Below are 24,462 nucleotides of genomic sequence, written 5' to 3'. Positions count from 1 at the left end.
GCTGGTTGTCAAGTTTCATGGCAGGAAAAGATCCAAGACTGCCTGTTCTTCCTTGAGGGTCTTTTAAATTCTCTAATAAACAAGTGCTAGCTGTCAAGAGAAATAAGGGGCTCCCTCCTGTCAAATCCAAGATGTGATGAGTTTCTCGTGGGTAGAAATCCCACCTTCCCAGCTCCCATTCCCCCCTCCAGCCTCCCTCCCTCTTGCTACTCTCACGGGTGGGTGGAGTCAACCTCGGGCAGCTAGAGGGGAATGCTGGGGAAAAGAAGGTCTGAAGGCAAAATGATCACTGTAGTTTTTTGTACAGCTGAGGTGTTTGTGTTTTTACAAGGAAAATGCTTGGTGCAAACTTGTGCTTTTTGAAACTGTGTGTTTGGGGTGTTTCACTTGATCAAACTAACACTGCTCTTGCACTGTATTCTTTTTGCAACAATGGCTCTTCTTGGAAGTCCCTGAGCAATACCCCAGTACAAGGAAGAACACAGCACTGCACTGTAATCTGATAAATAACTGGCACCCTTAAATTACACATTAATATCTAGTACAAAGATAATGCATGTGTGATTAAATTTGGGTCTGTCCCAATCACATTGGGGGCAGCTGGGTTTTTTTGTTTTCAAAATGCTCACAAATAAATTGGAATACAGTGATGAAATATCAGAGTGACCACTAGAGGGAGCAAAGCACTTGTGGAAAAGGAGAAAAAAAAACCTGATGCAATACAGGCACATGACCAAGAAAAGAACAGGTGCAGAAAAGCCATGACCTGGGAGGAAGGTGGGCAGGCGGGCCTAGAAAAAGTCAAGGTAAATAACTCCGTAAACCAAGCCTGTCTTCATTCATGATAATCTGTCCCCTCAGGTACTTTCCTCCATAGTCAAATTCTGCTCCCAGAACTAAGCTGGGATGTAAAAAAGTGCCTGTGAAGAGAGATTATGGTAAGGCAAGAAGCTAGCCAGAGGAGGCTGCAGCTCCCTTCACTCACATGTTCCATTTCTCTAAATATCTGACTTTTTCCCTTGTTAACTATTAATATATATATAACTATAACTGGGAAAGAGAAAAGCAGGCAGAGGTGTAGAAGTTGCCTATTTCGACTATGAAAATGATGCAGGGTTGGATCTCGGTTGCCAAGGAGAAAACTGCAGCTGTGAGCTGTGACTCCGTACTATTTATCGGTCAGGGTAGATGCTTGCAGGTTTATGAAGTTGCATCTGGATGCCTGGGTGTTGGCAAGAAGGGCTTTGCCACAGCCAGGGGGACCATAAAGCAAAACACCTGCAGCATGAAGAAATTAATTCAGTCTCGCCCTCCCCTTCGTTGCCAGTCTTTCTTTTTTCCCCACTTGTTTTTTTGTTTGTGTCAAAAAGGAGCATTCTTCACAAGAGACTCCAGAGAGTGTTTAAAGAAAGCTGCCACAATCTTAACATATAAATGTGACTTGTATACTGCAGCTGGTATAGCTTGACTGCTTACAGCCTGAAGTAAGCAGCAAAAGAAGCAGGATTATGTTTCTGTAATGCTACCAATTATTTATTTACTTCATTATTTTGCTTTTTAAATTTTTTTTTGAACCACACTGATGTGATTCAAAAGCCCAGTTCCTTTTTATTGGAGCTGCTGATAGGCAACAATTTAAAATGTGATAATTTTGGTTTTAATAGAATGACCCTTTTTGCTTCAAGTGTGTGTGATAAGTTTAAATGAGCTTATATGCAAAAATTATAAATTTAAGCTCAAATTATATTTCATAAATTTGGGTGCACTGAGTTTAAATTGAATCGTCATGATCATCATCAAAATTGGGTTTATACTCCGTGCTTCACTTGGAATCTCAGAGCAGTTTACAATCTTGTTCTCATCCTGTACTCCCAATAGACACCCTGTGAGGCTGAGAGAGTTCTGAGAGAACTGCTCTTGAGAGAACAGCTCTGCGAGAACTGTGGCTGACCCAAGGTCATCCAGCAACTGCATGTGCAGGAGTGGGGAATCAGACCTGATTCTCTAGATTAGAGTCTGCCGCTCTTAAGCACTACACTGAACCGGCTCTTTATTTAAAGCTTTAATAAGTATTGATACATTAAGTTTAAACTGAATGTTCATTTACTTGAATTCTGTCTTAATGGAAATTTCAAACATGGAAATATAAGATATTACCTTTATCATTAAAGAAATAATGCCCATTCAAATTTTGTTAATACAGTAGAACACCTCTTAACAATTTATTTATTTATTTATTATTTATTTATTTATTTCATTTATATCCCGCCCTCCCCCACCACGGCAGGCTCAGGGCGGCTAACAACATTCTACAATCATACAATAACAAGTAAAACCTTAAAATTACAATATAGAGCAATAAAACAATATAGAGCAATAAAACATTAAAATATTAACAATCCATTTCATATTGTACTGGAAGCAAACACTTTTTATATTGCAAATGCAGAACTGACTCTGTATCCATGCAGATATACTGTGAAACAGTTTCACCTTTCTCTTTCCTACCTAGCTCTCATAACTTCTTGAGATAAGAATATCATTCTCAGAAATTGGCTGGGTATTTATTAAGCTGCCATTAAAAAAGGAGTGTCAGCTTAGCAATAGTCCTCAATAACCTCTCTGTTGGTTCAGATAAGGTAGTTTATTTGATAGACAGAAGCAGTAACATGACTCTCTGTGTCTGAGCTGGTAACTGACAGGTCTTTAAACCCTTTCCCCAAAGCATTTCTTCTCACCAAAGCAGGTTCACATGCATAGTTGTGTGTCACAATCCAGGTGCTAGATAGTCTCTACAGCGGCGCCCAAGCGACTTTGATTTCCCAGACCTTCCCCGTAGGGCTGAGATTATGTATGTGTTACAGACAGTACTGTGCAAGCCAAAGCCAGAGCTTCTCTCCTCCCAATTACACAGGTCAGCTTAACCGAAACATAAACCAGAGAAAAATGCAAAAGAGAGTTCACGACAAGAATGTAAAAAGAGTTCATGACAAGGGATCTTGACATATTGCCCCCCCCAGCTCCCCCACTCCCAAGTTTGTTATTATTATTTATTCGATTTATATCCCGCCCTACCCCACCAAGGCGGGCTCAGGGCAACACTTGTGAACACTTGTCAGGGTAACACTTGTGAAACTGTTGTACAAGGTGAGACATGTTCACATTAACTGCTTTTACCCATTCATTGTGAGAGGAGGGGAAATGAAACTACTTAATAAGATAGTACAGTGTGCCTCGCTTGACCTTAGAGTGATTTCCCACTATCAGTGGAGCCGGAGCGTTGGTTCATGGATGCCAGGAGTTGCTGCCAGGGTCTCTTTGAACAAACTGCAATGTAAAATTGCATGGACGTTACTGAATGTCTTAGGCAAGTCCCGTTCAACAGTCACTTTGTTAATTACACATTTAGTACAAAAGGGCCCCAAATATTTATAACCCAGTTTCCTGGAAGGCTGCAAACTAGGCAAGTTCTTGCTAGGCACAAACACACGACCTCTCACTTCCAGGTCCCACACCGGGGTGGTGCTTGTCAAATTGTGCTTTATAAGCGTTTTTAGCTTTCTGTAAGTTAGACTGAATCACCTCCCAGGACTTTGATAAACCAGCCCACCATATATTGAAATCCACAGAGTAAGTTGCCCCCTCCCTGCCCCAGCACCCCAGGGAAAGGCTTCCCCTCATATGCATTGACTATCCAGAAAGGGATAGCTTTGGTGGAGCTATGCACACTCTTGTTATAGCCATACTCTGCAACTGGTAGCAAATCCACCCAGTCATCCTGCTGGAATGAAATAATGCAGCATAAATATTGCTATAGAAGAGCATCCAAATATACTAAAAAGAAAGAACGAAAGTAGAGTTTTGTTGTATTGCAGCTAAGCCTATTGTGATCTGTGCATATTCCAGTAGTTCCAGGTGTGAGTCAGCAGCCAGGCAGGACCATCATGAAGGGCTGAGTTAACTGATCCAGCCACAGGGTGAGAGTGGGACCTTAACCCCGTCTTCTCTCTGCAGGCAGAACGCTTGATGAAGCAGATTGGAGTAGTAGGAGAGATGTGGAGAAACGCCATCTTAGTTGGGAGGGAACATGAAACTGCTAAGCAGGCTTTGGGGCCTAGCCCTCCTTTCAGTCCCCCCCCTCCCTTCCAGAGCCAAACCAGCAGCTCTAGGGGGAAAGCCTCCTAGAGCGGCAGGAAGTTCTTTTGTTCTTGGTATGTGAGTTAGGCAGGAAGAGGGGCAGTTTGCAGCGGGCCGAAGGGAGAGGTTGTGAGTCTGTGGACTCCTGATTGTGGGAGAGGTCTACTCAGGATGAGGAGGACCCCAGGCAGTCAGACCACGTAAGTCATCCACAAGGCAGGGCACGTTTAGACCAGGGACAGTAGGATGCGTTTAAAACCACCTTTTATTTGTCATGCTGTTTGCTGTGCGGGTGCTGTGCTGTGCTAACCTTTTACATGCAACTGTTTTTGTTTTGTTCTTCTTTTCTTTTCTTTTTCTCTTTTAATTAAATATTTTTTACTGTTTTGAATGCTGGCAGTCAAACTCTGTACCACATAGATCCCCAACCATTTTAGACCACGCTGCTTTAAGAAGGGGGCCCCGGGGAAGGGAGAAGGCATGCAGTTGGGTAAGGTGCCAATCCTCCAGGGGTTCCCCAAAGAAGTGCTGTGGTCTCTGTGACACCAAAGTACAGGGTGGCAGAGGACCTTGAGGCCTGGCCTCATAGCTGGAGGGGGGGATTGGGAGTCCTGTTCCTCTCAATCTGAACCCCTAGACTGAGCAGGTGGTGGCAGCGAGCCCAAGTGGCCGGAGGAGAAATAGCTCCCTCCAGGACTCAATAGGGAGTTGACGGGACCGGGTCTGAAGGCAGAATCGGGCCGGTTCCGTCACAAGAGAAGTTTACAGAACATGAGATGAACACTGCTATCCCCCTGACAAAGACTAGAGAGTTTTTATGGCTGGAGAAGGGGGGGAATAAGGCTATCAGCAGATAGGAGTTTGCAAAAAGAAAAATTTGAAATCAGATTGCATGGGTTTAAGTCAGATGTATTTATAATTTCCATTCAAATTCAAACCTGGAAATTAATTTTTTACATATGATTAATGGAGCTCCATCACCATGCAAGGGATGAATATATCCAGATTCCAGAATTCAAAATGCTGGCATATAGCACTTGCCTAGGGAGCACCCGTGGTGCAGAGTGGTAAGCTGCAGTCCAAGCTCTGCTCACAACCTGAGTTTGATCCTGGCGGAGGTTGGGTTCAGGTAGCCAGCTCAAAGTTGACTCAGCCTTCCAAGGTCGGTAAAATGAGTACCCAGCTTGCTTGGGGGTAAAGTGTAGTTGACTGGGGAAGGCAATGGCAAACCACACCATAAAAAGTCTCCCAAGAAAACATCATGATCACCCTATGGGTTGATAATGACTCTGTGCTTGCACAGAGGACTACCTTTACCTTTTCATTTTCTTTTTTTAGCATAGGCTTCTTTTACCAAGTCGCTCAGAGTCCTCTTGTTATCTCTGAAGCCTCCAAATGTTCCATTTGCAGGTCTCTTGGGAGGTGTTATCTCAGGACGTCACCTAATGCTTTGCTCAGGACTGGCTCGCCCGCTAGGCAAACTAGGCGGTTGTCTAGGATGCCAGGAGGAAGGGGCGCCAAATTAGGCTCCCCCCTTCCTGGTGCCCACAACAACCACCTAGTTTACCTGCCTGCCTCCCCCCCAATGGCCCCCCCCACCGCTCGCCGTCCCTCCCCGGTGCTGCAATGCAACCGCACTCCGTCGTGCCCCCTTCATCAGAGCGCACCACGCCACACCTGGGCCCTACCGGCTTCAATGTGGCCAATGCACCATCTAATGCTTTGAAGCCTGCGCATGTGGCCAATGCACCATCTAATGCTTTGAAGCCTGCTCCTCCTCACTTCCAGTTCTAGGAAGGAGGGGGGAGAAGCCTTCTTCCGCGTGGGCTTCAAAGCATTAGATGGCGCATTGAAGCTGGTAGGGCCCAGCCTCTGCGCAGCGCAGCTCGGCATGCTCTGAGGGGGGGGGTGACAGAGCGTAGCTGCATTGCAGCACTGGGGAGGGAAGGTGGGCGGCAGCAGGGGGCGGGGGAAGCCAAGCCTCGTCGCACAGAGGGCGGCAGAGCATGGCACTGCATTGTGGCACTGTGAGGGCCAGGATGGCGATGGGGGCAGCGGGCAGGAAGCCTGCCTAGGGCACTTTGCGCCCTCGGGCCAGCACTGGCTTTGCTGTAGTGGCTCCTAAATAGGCATGCCTGGTCTTGTTCTCCAGGAGAATTAGAGGAGCTTGGAGTTCCTAAACAAAAGACCACCAGGGTTCTGGAATCTGCCTGCTGATTGGGCATGCAGTTGTTGGCAGTCAATAGGAAGCAGGAATGCAGTTCCAACCCTCCAATGATTTGAGGAATAGGAAGAGTTTAAGTGTATATAACCAGATTGAGGCCTTTGTTTGTCAGTGGATGTTAGTTGAAATCACTGATAAACAGAACTGATTACTATGCCTGGCATTTGACCTCCTATTGAACCCAGTATTTAACAGGAGGACATTGCAGGCTTGGACGAAGTGGTCAGTGAACTTCAGGACACAGTGATCCTGCCTTTCCAACAAAGACACCTGTTTCATCACTCCAGGTTCTGCCAACCCCCACGAGGTACACCTTGGAGAAGAGCCAGTCATAAATAACTCAATGCCTTTTCTCAGACTTGCCTCTTAAAAAAAACCCATTCACAGCCAATCATAGCGAGGGCCATTTGACATCAATCTCAAAGGGATCTCAAGACTAGGAAATTTTTTTAATGGCTAAGGGCCTCAACAGCCTCTCTGGACCTCTGACAGGATCTGTCGCCATTCATTTGCAAGAGCCTAGGACTTAAGGAACGAATATAGGTAAGAGGGGTATATAGGTGCTTTCTTAGTGGCAGCTTACTAAATACCCAGACCGATTCCCACTAGCCTTGTTCTGGTCTCACTCCTTTTCCTGTGGCACATCTGCTGGATTTTGCACAAACTGCTCCGGCATGGCGAGTTGCCCCACCTGTTTTCAAGTTCCCTCCATGGCAGGCAGAAAGCTGTTTTCTGAGGATCCTGCCTGCCGCAGAGAGAACTTGAAAAGAGGCAGGGCAACTCACCGTGCAAAAGTGCCAGTGGGAAAAGGAGCAACGAGAACGGAACAAGGCTAGTGGGGAATCAGAGCCATTCTTCTTTCAAGCAGTTATGAGAGCTATCTAGGAAAGAGAAAGGTGAAACTGTTTCACAGTATGTCTGCGTGGATACAGTCAGTTCTGCATTTGCAATATAAAAAGCATTTGCTTCCAGTACAATATGAAATGGATTGTTAACAGGTGTACTATTGTATTAACAAAATTTGAATGGACATTATTTCTTTAATAATAAAAGTATTATCCATATTTCCATGTCTGAAATCTCCATTAAGACAGAATTCAAGTAAATGAACATTCAATTTAAACCTAATGTATCTACACTTATTAAAGCTTCTTTAAATAAAGAGCTGATTTAGTGTAGTGTTTAAGAGCGGCAGACTCTAATCTGGAGAATCAGATCTAATTCTCACTCCTACCTATGCAGTTGCTGGATGACCTTGGGTCAGCTACAGTTCTCGCAGAGCTGTTCTCTCAAGAGCTGTTCTCTCAGAACTCTCTCAGCCTCACAGGGTGTCTATTGGGAGTACAGGAACAGAACAAGATTGTAAACTGCTCTGAGATTCCAAGTGAAGCACAGGGTATAAATCCAATTTTGATGATGATCATGACGATTCAATTTAAGCCCAGTGCACCCAAATTTATGAAATATAATTTGAGCTTAAACTTATAATTTTTGCTTATTTAAACTTATCACACACACTTGAAGCAAATAAGGTATTCTATTAAAAACAAAATTATCACATTTTTGGGCAACTCCCTATTTATACAATGGTAAAATCAACAATATTGTGCTTGCTGCTCCCAAGCATCTCTCACCAGGTTTTGGGCATTACTTAGGACCAAATCCAGATCACCTCTCCCCTGGTAGGTTCTGCTCCATAGCACAGTCATTGAGAGTCTCTAGAAACGCAATCTTTTTCTCCCAACCTGAACACATATTGACCCAATCACCTATTATGACATGGTTTTTACTAGCCGCTATCTTTAACTCTTTCATCATCTTATAATCATTCTCTATTTTTTGATCTGGTGGGAGATAACAAACCCAGAGTTAAGCTTCCTTTTAGGCCCACTATTTCGACCCAAAGCATTTCTAGAAGCGAATCTAATTCTCTTACCTTCTCAAAATTACTGGATTGTATACCCTCTCTGACATACAGTGCCACCCCACCTCCAACCCTTCCCCCCATCTTTCCAATATAATTTATATCCAAGAATCACTGTGTCCTACTGATTCTCCTCATTCCACCAAGTTTCTGAAATACCTACAATGTCTATATTTTCCCTCAACACTAAGCATTCAAACTCCCCGATTTTACCTTGGACACTTCTAGTATCCATAATTTCCCAGGCAAGTTAGGCCCACAACCTTCCTCTTGCTTCCTCGAGACTTTGCCAGGCAGCTCATACTGTTTGTTACCATCTCAGTGGACAACTCTAATCCATTGCCCTGTAGAAAAGTAACAGCTAACCTGTCATCTCTTTGAGATGAGACATCCCAAATCAGAGACATTTCATCTCCTGTTGGCTTTCCCCCAAGATCCAGTTTTAAAACTGCTCTGCCACTTTTTATTTTTGAAATAATCTTTATTTATAATATACACCAATCCAACATGACACTGCATTAAACCAAAGACAAATACACATTTGCTACAGAGAAGATACAAATATGGAATGAAATACCACCTCTTTGATGTTAATTACCAGCAGCCTGGTTCCTTCTCAGGACAAGTGGAGACCGTCTCTTTTGTACAGCTCCCACTTGTTCCAAAAAGCATCCCAGTGCCTAACAAACTTGAACCCTTCCTCCCTACACCATTGCCTCATCCATGCATTGAGACTCCTAATTTGTGCCTATCTCTCCTGCCCTGAGCATGGAACAGGTAGCACTTCTGAGAAGCCTACCTTGGAGGTCCTGGCCTTGAGTCTCCTGCCTACATTTTTCCTCCAGGACCTCATGACTGCATTTCCCCACATAGTTGGTGCTGACATTACCACAACCACTGGATCCTACCCAGCATTGTCTATCAGCCTATTTAGAACATGTGTAATGTCCACTACCTTCACACCAGGCAGGCAAGTCACCATGCGGTCAGTACGCAGTTTTGCCACCCAGCTATCTACTTGTCTAAGGATCGAATCACCAACTACCAAGACACACACCCTCCCTGCCCAGGGATGGTTCCTTGGTGTGAAAGGATACCCATTCACCAACTGAAGAAGAGGTCCCTTCTGAGGGCATATTCCCCTTATGCTCATCATGGTGCTCTGTTCCCTCTCAACCCTCATGCTTCCTGGCAGCAGCAGGGCTGCCATTTTCAGAATGGGACACATCTAACAAGTCCCCGAGAGTCTTCTCCAAGTGCCTAACTGACTGTCTCTGCTTCTCCAGGTCAGCCACCTCTGCCTCAAGGGTGTGAACTCATTCCCTCAGAACCAGGAGCTCCATGCACCGAGCAAACACCCAAGACTTCTGTCCAGTGGGCAGATAGTTGTACATGTGACACTCAGTACATAACACTGGAGAGTCCACAACCCCCTGCTGGCATTCTGCCATCATAATTGCTTTTTTAATATACAATCCCCTCTTTAATACCTTTTGTGTTTATGTGGCTCTCCTTGTGGAAAGTCTACTTACCTTATTGAGAACACAAGTTGACTAGGGTCCTTGCTTCCTGGTCCTGCCTGGACTTTTTTCAGAGCCTCCAGGCTAAGAGCTACAGACCAAGAGCCCCTTAGCCTTATAAATGCAAAGAGGGTGTGGCCAGCCATCAGCCACAGGCAACACACACATTTCCAATCAGCAACAATCACCTGATGCAATCACCTACACCCCAATCAAAACAACAGAAACAGCAGTTCCCCAGCAACTACACAAATCATACTCTTTCTTCCCACACAATAGCCTTCAGCTAATTCTCCTCGGTAGTTAAGAAAAGGCAAGCACTTACCCCTTTAGCAGCACCCTTTCCTGCTCTCTCCCAGAGTTCAACTCAGATAGTTGGACTGCCTTCTCCCAACTCCAAGCTGCAGGCACCGGCTTTCCTGTTTGGGAAATCACAGCAAATGTCATTTGTTAGCAACCAAATTACCAACTGCACAGAACTTGGAAGAGCAAATCTGCACCTGAATTTAATCTTTGGTTTAACAAAGTATGGAATATTTTATGTATTCAGAGGCTTGATATCAATTATGAGTTAGAAGGAGAAGCAGGAGGAGATTGGATTCATACCCTGCCCTTCACTAAAAGTCTCCGAGCAGCTTACCATCTCCTTTCCCTTCCCCTCCCCACAACAGACACCCTATGAGATAGGCGGAGCTGAGAGCTCTGACAGAAACTGTTCTTGCCAGAACAGCTTCTGACAGAGTTATGACTGTCCCATAGTCACTCCAGCAGTTGCATGTGGAGTGGAGAATCAAACCCAGTTCTCCCAGATAAGAGTCCATGCACTTAACCATTACACCAAACTGGCACATTACAGCCCAGGCAGTTCCCCCATTCCCTTCAAATAATGGATCAACTGTTCCACAGGTAGTTGGACTGCCTTCTCCCAACTCCAAACTGCAGGCACCAGCTTTCCCGCTTTGGAAATCACAGCCCAGGCAGTTCCCCCATTCCCTTCAAATAATGGATCAGCTGCTCTACAGGTAGTTGGACTGCCTTCTCCCAACTCCAAGCTGCAGGCACCAGCTTTCACACTTTGGAAATCACAGCTAACCAAGTGGGATCTTTATTGCCACCCTCCAATGCAGTGACTCATTTCAAGACTCATTTCTGCTCCCCAATATAGGAAGAGGAAGGTGGTAGTGACTGGAGACTCCTTGCTCAGAGGGGTGGAGCCCAAAGTGTGCCGACTGGACTTGTCATCCTGAGAGGTCTGCTGTCTGCCAGGTGCATGCATCCAGCACATGACAGAAAGGATTGGAAGACTTATCAAGCTCACGGATTACTATCCTTTCATGCTGATCCACATGGGAATGAACGATACTGCCCGTCATAGCCCTGAATGTATTAGGACTATATGGCTCTTGGTCAGAAGGTGAAGGAGCTGGGCGCACAGGTTGTGTTCTCATCAGTGCTTCCTGTTGAAGGCCGTGGCTTAGGATGAGAAAGAAGACTATTTCAAATAAATGACTGGCTAAGTTGATGGTGTCATCAGGAAAGATTCGGATTTCTGGACCATGGTTTATGCTTTTGAGATGGAGGTCTTCTATCAGGAGATGGTTTGCACCTTACGGCAGTAGGGAAAAGGGTATTTGGTAACAGCCTTGCTAACCGAATAAGGACGGCTTTAAACTAAATTGTATGGGGGTGAGACAATAATTCAAAGCCTCGTATGATGCCAAAAACTGGGGATAAGCACATTAAAGATTTGCAAAAAGTGGTGCATACGCTAGGTAATGTTAACTTGCAAGCTTGTACAGAAACTAAACCCTAGGGATGCATAAAACGTGGATTCCGATATCTCTACACTAATGCACAGAGTATGGGAAACAAACAGGAGGAACTGGAAGTCCTAATAAAGGAAGGAGACTATGACATAATAGGCCTTACTGAAACTTGGTGGGATGACACTCACAACTGTAATATTAGGATTCAGGGGTACAACTTATTTAAAAGGGACAGGCAAATGAGAAAGGGCAGAGGTGTGTATGTGAAGGAGGTCCAGGCAAATAGGTGTGAAAAACCTCAGCTTGAGACCCTGGAGAGCCGCTGCCAGTCTGAGAAGACAATACTGACTTTGATGGACCAAAGGTCTGATTCAGTATAAGGCAGCTTCATATGTTCATATGAGGTATATACTTGTGAGGAAATATGTGAATCTAAGCATGGCAGCTCAGTTGAGAGTCTCTGGGTAAAAATAAAAGGAGTAAGAAATAACAGTGATATTATGGTGGGGGTCTGCTATAGACCACCAGCAGACTGCACAGTTCTCCAAGAGAAGGGATACAGTGGTCATGGGAGATTTCAATTACCCAGACATCTGTTGGAAGTCCAACTCTGCTAAAAATGAAAAGTCAAATAGATTCCTGACTTGTCTTGCTGACAACTTCCTTTTCCAGAAAGTGAAGATGAAAACAAGGGGATCTGCTATCTTGAATTTGATTCTCACCAACAAAGAAGAATTGATTGAAGAAGTAGAAATAGTGGGCACCCTGGGCAGTAGTGACCATGTGATTTTGAAATTTACAGTCTTAGGGAAGGGAAAAGCTATACATAGTCAGACTTATAGGTTAGACTTCAGAAAGGCAAACTTTGATAAACTTAGAACTATGCTGGGTAAAATCCCATGGTCAGAAATACTTAGGAGGAAGGAGGTTCAGGAGGGGTGGGAGTCTCTTAAAAGCGAAATACTGAAAGCGCAACCACAAACAATTCCTATGAGAAGAAAAATGGAAAAGCCTAAAGAAGCTGAAGTGGCTCCATAAACAGCTCTCTAAAGACTTGAGAAATAAAAAGACCCCTTTAGGAATCAGAAGGAGGGCCTTATAACCAAGGATGAATTTAAACAAATCACCAGTGCTTGTAGAGAAAAAGTTAGGAAAGCTAAAGCTCAGTATGAGCTTAGGCTGGCCAAAGATGCTAAAAACAACAAAAAAGGGTTATTTTCTTATGTTCAGAGTAAGAAAAAGAGCAAGGACACGGTAGGCCCATTGCAAGGGCAAGAAAGTGAAATTGCAACAGATAATGAAGAGAGAGTGGAACTGCTCAACTCCTACTTTTCCTCAGTCTTCTCTTCTGAGGGAAATGGTGCTCAACATGGCAAAAACAGAACATATAAGGAGGGTATGAAGTTCCAACCTAGGATCAGCGTAGGGGTAGTGCATAAACACCTAGTTTCTTTAAATGAAACTAAGTCCTCAGGGCCAGATGAATTGCATCCAAGGGTTCTAAAAGAGCTTGCAGATGTAATTTCTGAGCCTCTGGCTATTATTTTTGAGAATTCTTGGAGAACAGGAGAAGTTCTGGAAGATTGGAGGCGGGCGAATGTTGTCTCCATCTTCAAAAAAAGACGATCTGGGTAACTACCGACCCGTCAGCTTGACGTCTATACCTGGAAAAGTTTTAGAACAAATCATCAGTCAGTCAGTCCTGGAACATTTAGAAAGAATGGATGTGATTACTAAGAGCCAGCATGGTTTTCTCAAGAACAAGTCATGTCAGACTAACCTGATCTCTTTTTTTTTTGAGAAAGTGACTATCTTGCTGGATCAGAGGAATGCTGTAGACATCATTTATTTTGATTTCATTAAGGCTTTTGATAAAGTTCCACATACTATCCTTGTTGACAAGTTGGTAAAATGTGGTTTGGATCCTGTTCCCATTAGGTGGATCTGTAACTGGTTGACAGATCGCACCCAAAGAGTGCTTGTGAATGGTTCCTCATCCTCTTGGAGAGGAGTGACAAGTGGAGTGCCTCAAGGATCTGTCCTGGGACCTGTTTTGTTCAACATCTTTATCAATGATTTGGATGAAGGAATAGAGAGAATGCTTATTTGCAGATGATACTAATTTGGAAGGGGTTGCAAACACAGAAGAAATCAGAAACAGGATACAGAATGACCTTGACAGGCTGGAAAACTGGGCTAAAACCAATCAAATGAATTTTAACAGGGATAAATGTAAAGTTCTGCATTTAGGTAGGAAAAATCCAATGCATGGTTATAGGATGGGGGAGACTTGTCTTAGCAGTAGTATGCGCGAAAAGGATCTAGAGGTCTTAGTGGATCATACGCTGAACATGAGTCAACAGTGTCATGCGTTGGCTAAAAAGGCAATTTCAATTTTGGGCTGTATCAATAGAAGTACAGTGTCTAGATCACGTGACGTGATGGTATCGCTTTACTCTACTCTGGTAAGACCTCACCTGGAGTATTGTGTTCAGTTTTGAGCACCACATTTTAAGAAGGATATAGACAAGCTGGAACAAGTCCAGAGGAGGGCGACAAAGATGGTGAGGGGTCTGAAGTGGTTGAAATTAAATCAAAAGAGTTTCCGGCTCAACATTAGGAAGAACTTCCTGACCGTTAGAGCGATTCATCAGTGGAACAGGCTTCCTCCTAGGGAGTTGGTGGGTTCTTCTTCCTTGGAGGTTTTTAAACAGAGGCTAGATGGCCATCTGACAGCAATGACAATCCTGTGAATTTAGGAGGAAGTGTTTGTGAGTTTCCTGCATTGTGCAGGGGATTGGACTAGATGACCCTAGAGGTCCCTTCCAACTCTATGATTCTATGATTTTATAAGACAGAGAGAAATTGAAGAACAAAAGTATCCAGGCAACACTCCCCCCCACCCCATCTGTCTCCACTGGTCTGAGCATTGGCTGGGATGGAAGGCAAGGTGCTCACTAGCCACCAAAACAGTGAATCGCTCTTCCCGATCCCCTGGGTTGGGCATCTGCAGCTTGAGCAGCATATTGTGCTCTCTGAAGTCCATTTGCTGAGACTCCATCCTCCTTACATTGCCTGTGATGGTGGCCCTTCCTCAGGGAAGGGGGCAGGGGAGATCCAGGAGAGCAGGAGGGCGGGGCCACCCTACAGGAAGCATCTGTGTGTTTAGACTGAAAAGCTGTGACTGGACCAGTAAAAATCTGTGCATATTTGCTCACATGCTCATTCTAAAGGGAACTTTGATTTAGAGGTGCCCCAATGACTGCTCTGGTCTTTGATATTCCTCACTCATCAACTCAGTGCTGCTTTCTTTCCAGGAGCAAGGAACTTGGAGAGCAGTACCCTTGTATTTCTTTTTCTTGCACTGCTGAGACCCGCTTTCTAGCTCTGCAAAATCTTCATCATCCAGAAATATATTTAGAGGTGCATCAAGGTGGATGTTTATAGGGATCATTCTGCTTTTCTTCTGGTGGGGCTGTGGAGGTGGACAAGCACAGCTGCACTGCATTGTCATTTGGCATTTATCTCCTTTTCTTCCAGAATTTGATATTTTTTTTCTTGAACTTCACTTTTTGAGAAGAACTGTTGCAACTCTTCTTACAAGGGCTGATATAACAAGCAATGCTATCTTCACTTGTGCTCCTCCCACCTGGGATTCTCAAAAATCTGAGTGCTCATCACAATCATTCTGTTCTTCTTTGATCTTCCTCTCCTTCTGGGATTGGGCAGGGCAATCACATAATTTCTCACCTTGGCTTTTATATGTAATCTTGCATGTACAGTAACATTTCTCAGGGCTCTTCTGTCTCTATTGAGGTGAACAGACACAAGCAGCCTTTGGGCTATTGGATTACGGTGGATTACAGTAACTTTGTGTGATGAACTCTGCCATGGAATAGGTAACTTCAGCCTTTTTGGAAAGCTATCTAGGAATGTAGCCCAATTTCTGCCATCTTTCCTTGCCCATTTCCTTGTACTCCTACTGCTGGTCAATTAGCCCATCTTCATGCTACCTTTACTTCCCATGTCTTGCAATGGTTCATGGGGACCAGAGGTCCCATGACATCAGTAACTACAGAGTTGATGTCATAAGCAGTTATATCTTAGGCAGTTTTCATGAGTGTCATCTAGGTTTTTTTTTAAACCAAAGTTGTGGTCTCATCCTGTAAAACAGAGGACTCATGAGACTCTCAATGCGGAAAGAATCCTTCACTGTCCTCAGAACTACCATGGTTCATCTAAAAACCAGGTTCAGAACTACTATGGTTCATTATTCTAGAGCCAGGTGATTCAAGAGACACATGAATTGCAGGAACCAACTTAATCTAATACATGAATATTTGAAGAATCCTTATCTCACCTTTGCTGTGTACAGCAAAAGGAATTACCGTATTTTTTGCACCATAAGACTCACTTTTCCCCCCCAAAAAAGTGGAGGGAAAAGTGTGTGCGTCTTAAGGAGCGAATACTGCAAAAAATTCACACAAATGCCTCTAAATTCACACAAACAGCTCTAAAAACTAGGTGCGTCTTATGCTCAGGTGCGTCTTATGGAGCGAAAAATACGGTACATTCATCTGAGAATGGGGAAGACTTCCAGCATGGAGCCACTGTTTTAGCCAGCCAACAATAGTGTGGTCCTAATCATGTTTGGAAGAGCTTCATTCTTTCTTTCATGATAATACATATCCAAGTGTACCTATCATACACACTGGGTACAATACAGCAAATGGTATGTGGGACTTCCCTGCTCCCTGCTGAGGTTCTGGATAGGTGCTTGCTGAGAAAACTGTCTTGAAAGTGAATGTTCAGTGGGAAAACAGTGGGTTGGGGGCAAGTGAAGTTTCTCTATTGCTGTTCATAGTAGAGATCTGGGTTTCCAGTCCTGGCTCATCTTGGCCTGTGTTATGATTAAGTCCTGTTGAGGACTTACGTTAGTCATATTTAAATTGCATTCCTTGGGACTAGTAGTCCATTCCTGAGATTGCTTACCCAGAAAAAGTCCCATTGAGCTGAACAGCACCTGCTCCCAGGTACATGTGTACAGTAGACCTTCAGCATTTGTGGATTTGTAATTTGTGATGTTACTTATTTGTAGCCTGTGATGAGCCTTTGTGACATGGTCTCCAGCCAGTTTTTATTTCCTCCACAACACCATCACGATCATTACAAGCTTAAATTTGTCAGAAATGTGTTTGGTATTTTATTACTGGGAGGCAGCAGGCTTCCCAGTATTTGCAGATTTCACCACTGACAATGATCATGAGAACGGATCCATAAATGGCAAGGGGAGGATCCATAAATGGCAAGGGTCTACCTGTAGGACTGTGGCCATAGTCGATTGCTAATAACTTTTGTTGGATGGCACTGTGGTTAAAATAGAAGGAAATGCCTCTTTCCTGAACATTTTCTGCATAGGCTCCTAATAGTCAGATGTGCCAGATGTGCAACTGGAGCTGATCTTGGTAACTGATGATGAGAGGGATCATTTTGGATTGATGTGACACTGGTCTGTTGTATTCAGGCTACATTTGATTGACATGTTCAGTAAGACCATTACTTAAAGTGTGAGCTGTCGCTAAAAATCAAGACTGAATAGTGGTAGATGTAAGGCAGAGGTGTCAAACATGTGGCCCAGGGCGGAATCAGGCCCCTGGAGGGCTCCTATCAGGCCCCCAAGCAACTGGCTCTTGTTTGCTTCCTTCTCCCTCTCTCTTGCTTCCTTCTGCATCTCAACTTGCTTTGCAAGGATTGCTCAATTGCACAGAAGCTATAGAGCAAAACCTCAATTTTCTCCATTGGTTGAGGCTCCTCCCCTCCAGGTTCCCTGGGAAGGGAGGGAAAGAGCCAGAGCTTTCTTTGCCCAGTTCCCTGGATCCCATGGGAGAAATACAAAGAAAGCACTTTTAAGACCAACAAGTGCTAATGTTTTAAGCATGTTTTATTTTAAGGTTAAAAAAAAAAAAAAACTTTAGTCATGTTTGTCTGTGTCCTTTAAAAAGTTTATATCTCTGCTACCTAAATAGGTACACACATGGCCTGGTCCGACACAGCCCGACAAGGTCCCATTTATGCCAGATCCCGCCCTCATAACAAATGAGTTCGACACCCCTGATTAAGGTGTCTGGCCACAAGATATTGCTCAGATTATCAGAGACAACTACTTGGATTTATACTGGGAGAGAGGGTAGGGTTCCCAAATCCCCCGCCTGGGCGGGAGAACCCCGATCTGGAGCCTCCTCCCCCCGCTCCCCAAAACTTTGGAAAGCGGGGGGGAATGGCGGCCCTTCCCACCTGCCCGAAACAAGACGGGTTGGCTGCTGCCGAGGTGCTGCGCCGGCGCCCGGCGGGGTGGGCTGGAGCTCGGCGCTTCTTTGACACGAGGCTCCTGGTAGCCCTGCGGCTGCGCAGCTTCCCTTCTTGTCTCAGCCCGGGCAAGAGGTCGGTTCCTCTGGCTTGGCGTTCATCCGCGGTGGGTGGCAGGCGCCGCTGAGGGGAGAGCGAGTCGGGTGCTGTGGCTCTTTTCCTCAGCCCTGCTTGGGCCTCCTTCGGCGGCGATGGCGGCGGGGCAGCCTGGGAGGCGGGGCCGGCGGCGGGAGGGAGGGAGGCGGCGGGGAAGGCTCCTTCATCCGGGTGGCGGCTGAGGCGCGGGTCGGCCCGCCGCGGGTTCTCCTCCTCCTCTCTCTCTTTCGCAGCCGTTCTGGAAGGGAAGGGAAGCTGCACAGCCGCAGGGCTATCAGGAGCCTCGTTCTCTCCCCCCCCCCCCCGGCCAGTGGCAGGCCCAGCCAGGTGGGCGTCTGGCCAGGGCGGCGGGGCGAAGGAAGGCTGCCTTCCTGCGGGCCTCTCCAGGAGCCAAGCTGCCCTCTCGCTTGGAAGCCGCCTGGCCTCGCCAGCCCCTGCAGCCGAGCGCCTACCTGGCACCCCCCTGGCCCTTCTGGGCACGCAGTCGGTCTGCGGGGGCGTGGGGAGAGAGGCCAGCCGCCACTGCCTTCCCTGCCTGCGGCTGCTGCCCAAACCCCCTAAAGTTTCCAGCCCCGGCTGGGGTGGCAGGTGAAGAGCAGCGGCCCCGGGCAGGCTGCGCGATCCTTCTGATGTCACCGGCTCCATCCCTTGCAATCAGAGCAGCTGTGCCAAGAAAAAAAAGCGGTGCTGCTGCCCGCGGAGCAAGGGGCTGCGCACCACTCCAGAGCTTGGAAATGACATTTTAAAAGGTATGCTGTCCCTTTAAATGTGATGGCCAGTATTCCCTTGGAGTTCAATTATGTTTGTCACACCGTTGTTCCTGGCCCCGCCCCCAATGTCTCCTGGCTCCACCCCCAAAGTCTCCTGGCTCCACCCCCAAAGTCCCCAGATATTTCTTGAATTGGACTTGGCAACCCTAAGAGAGGGTCCTTCAAGTATGTCACAATGTTTTTAAAATAACAAGCCAAAATAGGCAGGTGAATCTTTTCCCAGCCCTGCATCTTGTCCATTGGGTATAGAGACTGCACTGGTAGTGTTGCCAATTTAGTTAAAAATTCCTGGAGATTTCAGGGTGGAGTCTGAGGTGAAGAGGAACCAAGGGATACCCAAGAGGAACCCAAGACTTGGTGAGAGACGTAAAAGTGATTGCGCCGCTTGGGAACAGTGACCATAATGTTATTGATTTCACCATTTGTATAAATAGGGAGTTGCCCAAAAAGACCGCCACAACCACATTTAACTTTAAAAGAGGTAAATTCTCTGAGATGAGGAGGCATGTGAGGAGGAAACTGAAAGGAAAGGTAAATACGGTCAAAACCCTTGGGGAAGCTTGGAGACTATTTAAAACTATAATCCTAGAAGCTCAGATAAAATACATACCACAAGTTAGGAAAGGCACAAACAGGTATAAGAAGAGGCCAGCATGGTTAACAAACAAAGTAATGGAAGCTGTAAAAGGTAAGAAGGACTCCTTTAAGCGGTGGAAAACCAGTCCAAGTGAGATTAATAAAAGGGAACACAGGCAGTGGCAAATCAAATGCAAGACTGTGATCAGGCAGGCAAAAAGGGACTATGAGGAGCATATTGCAAAAAACATAAAGACCAACAATAAAAATTTCTTCAAATATATTAGAAGTAGGAAACCAGCCAGGGAAGCAGTGGGGCCCTTGGATGACCATGGGGTAAAAGGATTACTGAAGGAGGATGGGGAAATGGCTGAGAAGCTGAATGCATTTTTTGCCTCCGTCTTCACCGTGGAAGATGAGAAGTGTTTGCCCGCCCCAGAACCACTAATATTGGAAGGGGTGTTGAAAGACCTGAGTCAGATTGAGGTGACAAAAGAGGAGGTCCTACAACTGATAGACAAATTAAAAACTAATAAGTCACCGGGTCCGGATGGCATACATCCGAGAGTTCTGAAAGAACTCAAAGTTGAACTTGTGGATCTTCTAACAAAAATCTGTAATCTTTCATTGAAATCTGCCTCCGTTCCTGAGGACTGGAAGGTAGCAAATGTCACCCCCATCTTTAAAAAGGGTTCCAGAGGAGATCCGGGAAATTACAGGCCAGTCAGTCTGACTTCAATACCGGGAAAGTTGGTAGAAACCATTATCAAGGACAGAATGAGTAGGCACATTGATGAACACGGGTTATTGAGGAAGACTCAGCATGGGTTCTGCAAGGGAAGATCTTGCCTCACTAACCTGTTACATTTCTTTGAGGGGGTGAACAAACATGTGGACAAAGGAGACCCGATAGATGTTGTTTACCTTGACTTCCAGAAAGCTTTTGATAAAGTTCCTCATCAAAGGCTCCTTAGAAAGCTTGAGAGTCATGGAGTAAAAGGACAGGTCCTCTTGTGGATCAAAAACTGGCTGAGTAATAGGAAGCAGAGAGTGAGTATAAATGGGCAGTCTTCGCAGTGGAGGACGGTAAGCAGTGGGGTGCCGCAGGGCTCGGTACTGGGTCCCATCCTCTTTAACTTGTTCATAAATGATTTAGAGTTGGGAGTGAGCAGTGAAGTGGCCAAATTTGCGGATGACACTAAATTGTTCAGGGTGGTGAGAACCAGAGAGGATTGTGAGGAACTCCAAAGGGATCTGTTGAGGCTGGGTGAGTGGGCATCAACGTGGCAGATGCGGTTCAATGTGGCCAAGTGCAAAGTAATGCACATTGGGGCCAAGAATCCCAGCTACAAATACAAGTTGATGGGGTGTGAACTGGCAGAGACAGACCAAGAGAGAGATCTTGGGGTCATGGTAGATAATTCACTGAAAATGTCAAGACAGTGTGCGTTTGCAATAAAAAAGGCCAACGCCATGCTGGGAATTATTAGGAAGGGAATTGAAAACAAATCAGCCAGTATCATAATGCCTCTGTATAAATCGATGGTGCGGTCTCATTTGGAGTACTGTGTGCAGTTCTGGTCGCCGCACCTCAAAAAGGATATTATAGCATTGGAGAAAGTTCAGAAAAGGGCAACTAAAATGATTAAAGGGCTGGAACACCTTCCCTATGAAGAAAGGTTGAAACGCTTAGGGCTCTTTAGCTTGGAGAAACGTCGACTGAGGGGTGACATGATAGAAGTTTACAAGATAATGCATGGGATGGAGAAAGTAGAGAAAGAAGTACTTTTCTCCCTTTCTCACAATACAAGAACTTGTGGGCATTCGATGAAATTGCTGAGCAGACAGGTTAAAACGGATAAAAGGAAGTACTTTTTCACCCAAAGGGTGATTAACATGTGGAATTCACTGCCACAGGAGGTGGTGGCGTCCACAAGCATAGCCACCTTCAAGAAGGGGTTAGATAAAAATATGGAGCAGAGGTCCATCAGTGGCTATTAGCCACAGTGTGTGTGTGTGTGTGTGTGTGTGTGTATATATATATATATATATATATATATATATATATATATATATATATATATATATATATTGGCCGCTGTGTGACACAGAATGTTGGACTGGATGGGCCATTGGCCTGATCTAACATGGCTTCTCTTATGTTCTCTTATGTTCTTATGATACAATGCTGTACAGCCCATCCTCCAAATCAGCCATTTTCTTCAGGGGAACTGATTTGAGTTAGAGTTGCTATCCTCCAGGTGAGGCCTGTAAATTTCCCAGAATTATAACTGTTATTGAGACTACAGAGGTTAGTTCCCCTGGAGAAAATGACTGCTTTGAACTATATGGCAGTATACACTGCTGAGGTTTCTCTACCCAAACCCTGCCCTCTCCAGGCTCTACCCCCAAAATCTCCAGGAATTTTCTAACACAGAATTGGCAACCCTAGCAGCCCTAGACTGCAGTTACTGAGTTTCTGCCTGTCGTGCAGCTATTAGTGGCACAGGAGCACCATGAGGGGAAAAGTTTGCAACTAGGGTCCCTCCCCCCTAAACCCCATCTTCCCCAGGCTACATCCCCAAAATCTTCAGGAATTTCCCAAGCTGCAGCTGGCAACCCTATAACTGCAACCTGAAGTCATCATGCGGCCAGCCAAGCATCAGATTTAAACAGGGCTTTTTTTGATAGAAAAAGCGCAGCAGGAACTCGTTTGCATATTAGGCCACACCCCCTGATGTCACCAGGCCACACCCCCTGTGGTGCCCAGGGGTCCCTCTAGCCACCTCCCAGCTCTCTGTGAGGAGGCCAGCCAAGGAACTTACTCCCAGGACACTTATGTCTAATAACGGGGGGAGGCCAAGCTCTTCCACCTTCCCCCAGGTTGCTGCCACCAGACTGGTTTATTTTACAGGGCCTAATCCACCCTAATTCTCCCCCTAAGGGCTCAACTGTCTCCAGCAAACCAAAAGCTGGTTATGGGTTTTATCTTCTCTAAAGTAGGGTCGATAGGCACCAGTACCTTGCAAGTCACTGACACAAATCCCCCAACACAATGTAATAAAAATAACAAAACTTAAAGCTAACTAATACCTCAACCCTCAGGTTGATTGTAGAAATCCTCAGGCACTCCCTGCTGGGATGGTCCGGTGTCCACCAGGGTTCCAAAGAATTCTTGCTAACCCTCAAGTCACTGCCACTCCTTGCCTCAGCAAGTTGTTAGAAGGCACAGACTAAGAGAAAAACTCTCAGCCTCTAATTGGCCCTCAGGGACTGATACTCTGCAGCTGCTGGCTGCACCCTGTGGCTTATAGCAGAAGGGAAGGGATCCTGTGAAATTTAAGTCATGTTAAAACTTGCCCCTGGCACTACACCCCCTGACATCACCAGAAGTGGGCCTACATTTTTAATTTTTTAAAAACAAAGAATTAATTCACAAACATACAAATCACACAAACATGAAATATAAACTACTATTACAAATCTTATACAGACCTTTTCACTGCCCTTAATTAACACCCTGTTAAAACATGCGTTTTCCTACCACTGTTTCATTTAGAAGTTATAATCCCATTATCCAATTTGTTCTGATCTTCAGAATGGAAACACTACCACTCTAAGTATGCTGAAAATATACATTTAGTCTGCATTAAAAACTGGATTAAAAAACAAAACAAAAAAACCCAAGGCTTTGCTCAATAGAATTACAAGCTGAAAATTACTCCAGAATCTGTGGTATTGTTCACACTCTGTGTAAACAGAAAGAGAAGAAAGATAGACAGAAAGAAAAACAGAAAGGACAAAGAGAGAGGAAGAAGGAGGGAGGGAAGAAAGGAAAGAAATTGAAAGAAAGGGAAAGAAGGAAAGAAAAGAGAAGAGAAGAAACAAATGGAAAGAAATAAATGGAAGCGAACAAATGGAAGGGAGGGAGGGAAGAGAAAGAAAGAAAGAAAGAAAGAAAGAAAGAAAGAAAGAAAGAAAGAAAGAAAGAAAGAAAGAAAGAAAGAAAGAAAGAAAGAAAGAAAGAAAGAAAGAAAGAAAGAAAGAAAGAAAGAAAGAAAGAAAGAAAGAAAGAAAGAAAGATCTTACCATCACCACATGCTGTTGCATGGCTTGGCCCCAAGAAGCTGCCACACAGTGCGGTTCCCCCCCACCCCCGAGTGCTGCAGGTGACCCAGGCACCAGGAAGCTTCTGTGCAAGTGCAGCTCGGGCCTCTGAGCACGGCAGGTGACCTGGGCACCGGGAGGCTGCCACATGAGCTTGAAGCAGTCCCCCAAGTGCAGCTGGTGACCCGGGTGCTGGGAGGCCACCACGTGAAGCAGTTCAGCCTCCAAGTGTGGCCCACCTCCCAGGCACCAGGTGGAGCCAAGGTGGAGCCAGAACGCTGGCAAAGGCTATAATAATAATAATAATACTTTTTATTTATATCCCGCCCTCCCCGCCAAGCAGGCTCAGGATGGCTCACAACAGGCTGCCGGAATGCTGGTGAAAAACCAACAGCCTGGGATCACAGTTCATATTACAAGCAATACAAGAACAAACACTGTGATGTATTGGTTAAAAATGTTTAGTAAAACGTTTTAAAGAATGATATTATGTTTCTGTACATTACAATATTACAAGAAAGGTCCGTTTAATGAGCACCCAGATATAGGCTCATTTTGTCAAAAAAACTTCCTCAGGAGTTCCTATTTCCTTCAGGGTTATCAGCCTTTTGCTGCAATCAGGGCCGACCCATCCTTTATTTATTTATTTATTTATTTATTTATTTGTTTGTTTGTTTGTTTGTTTGTTTGTTTGTTTATATATATATATTCGGGATTTATATCCCGCCCTTCCCACAAGTGGCTCAGGGCGGCTGAGGCAAACTAGGCATTTGAGGCAAACTAGGCATCTTTTCTAACCAGATGCAAAAGCCTTCTGGATATCGCTGGCAAAATGCTCTCTACAAGGTTTATATTAGAAGCAAGCCATTTCTTTTGATGACAAAATGCTCTCAATTCATATATTAATATAAGAGCGAGGCAGTCATGAACCTCTTCTCTTACCAGATGCACAAGCCTTTTGGATTCTGCTGGCAAA

General features: G+C 45.1%; 1 long non-coding RNA gene across 1 annotated transcript in view; it reads right to left on the bottom strand.

Moving 5' to 3' along the window:
• Positions 1-22,704, bottom strand: part of LOC132580315 (uncharacterized) — a 28,118-nt gene extending 5,414 nt beyond the window's left edge. Inside the window, exons 1-2 of the long non-coding RNA XR_009556046.1 lie at positions 22,473-22,704; positions 10,131-10,224 (exon numbers count right to left, since the gene is read on the bottom strand). This is a non-coding gene — a long non-coding RNA (uncharacterized LOC132580315). The remainder of the gene's footprint in view (positions 1-10,130; positions 10,225-22,472) is intronic.
• Between the last annotated feature and the right edge of the window lie 1,758 nt (positions 22,705-24,462).

The sequence above is a fragment of the Heteronotia binoei genome, chromosome 12 (assembly GCF_032191835.1).
Source record: "Heteronotia binoei isolate CCM8104 ecotype False Entrance Well chromosome 12, APGP_CSIRO_Hbin_v1, whole genome shotgun sequence".
In the NCBI taxonomy this organism is placed as follows: domain Eukaryota; kingdom Metazoa; phylum Chordata; class Lepidosauria; order Squamata; family Gekkonidae; genus Heteronotia; species Heteronotia binoei.
Note: the sequence above shows the minus strand (reverse complement) of the source record. Positions and strands in the feature narration are given on the sequence as shown.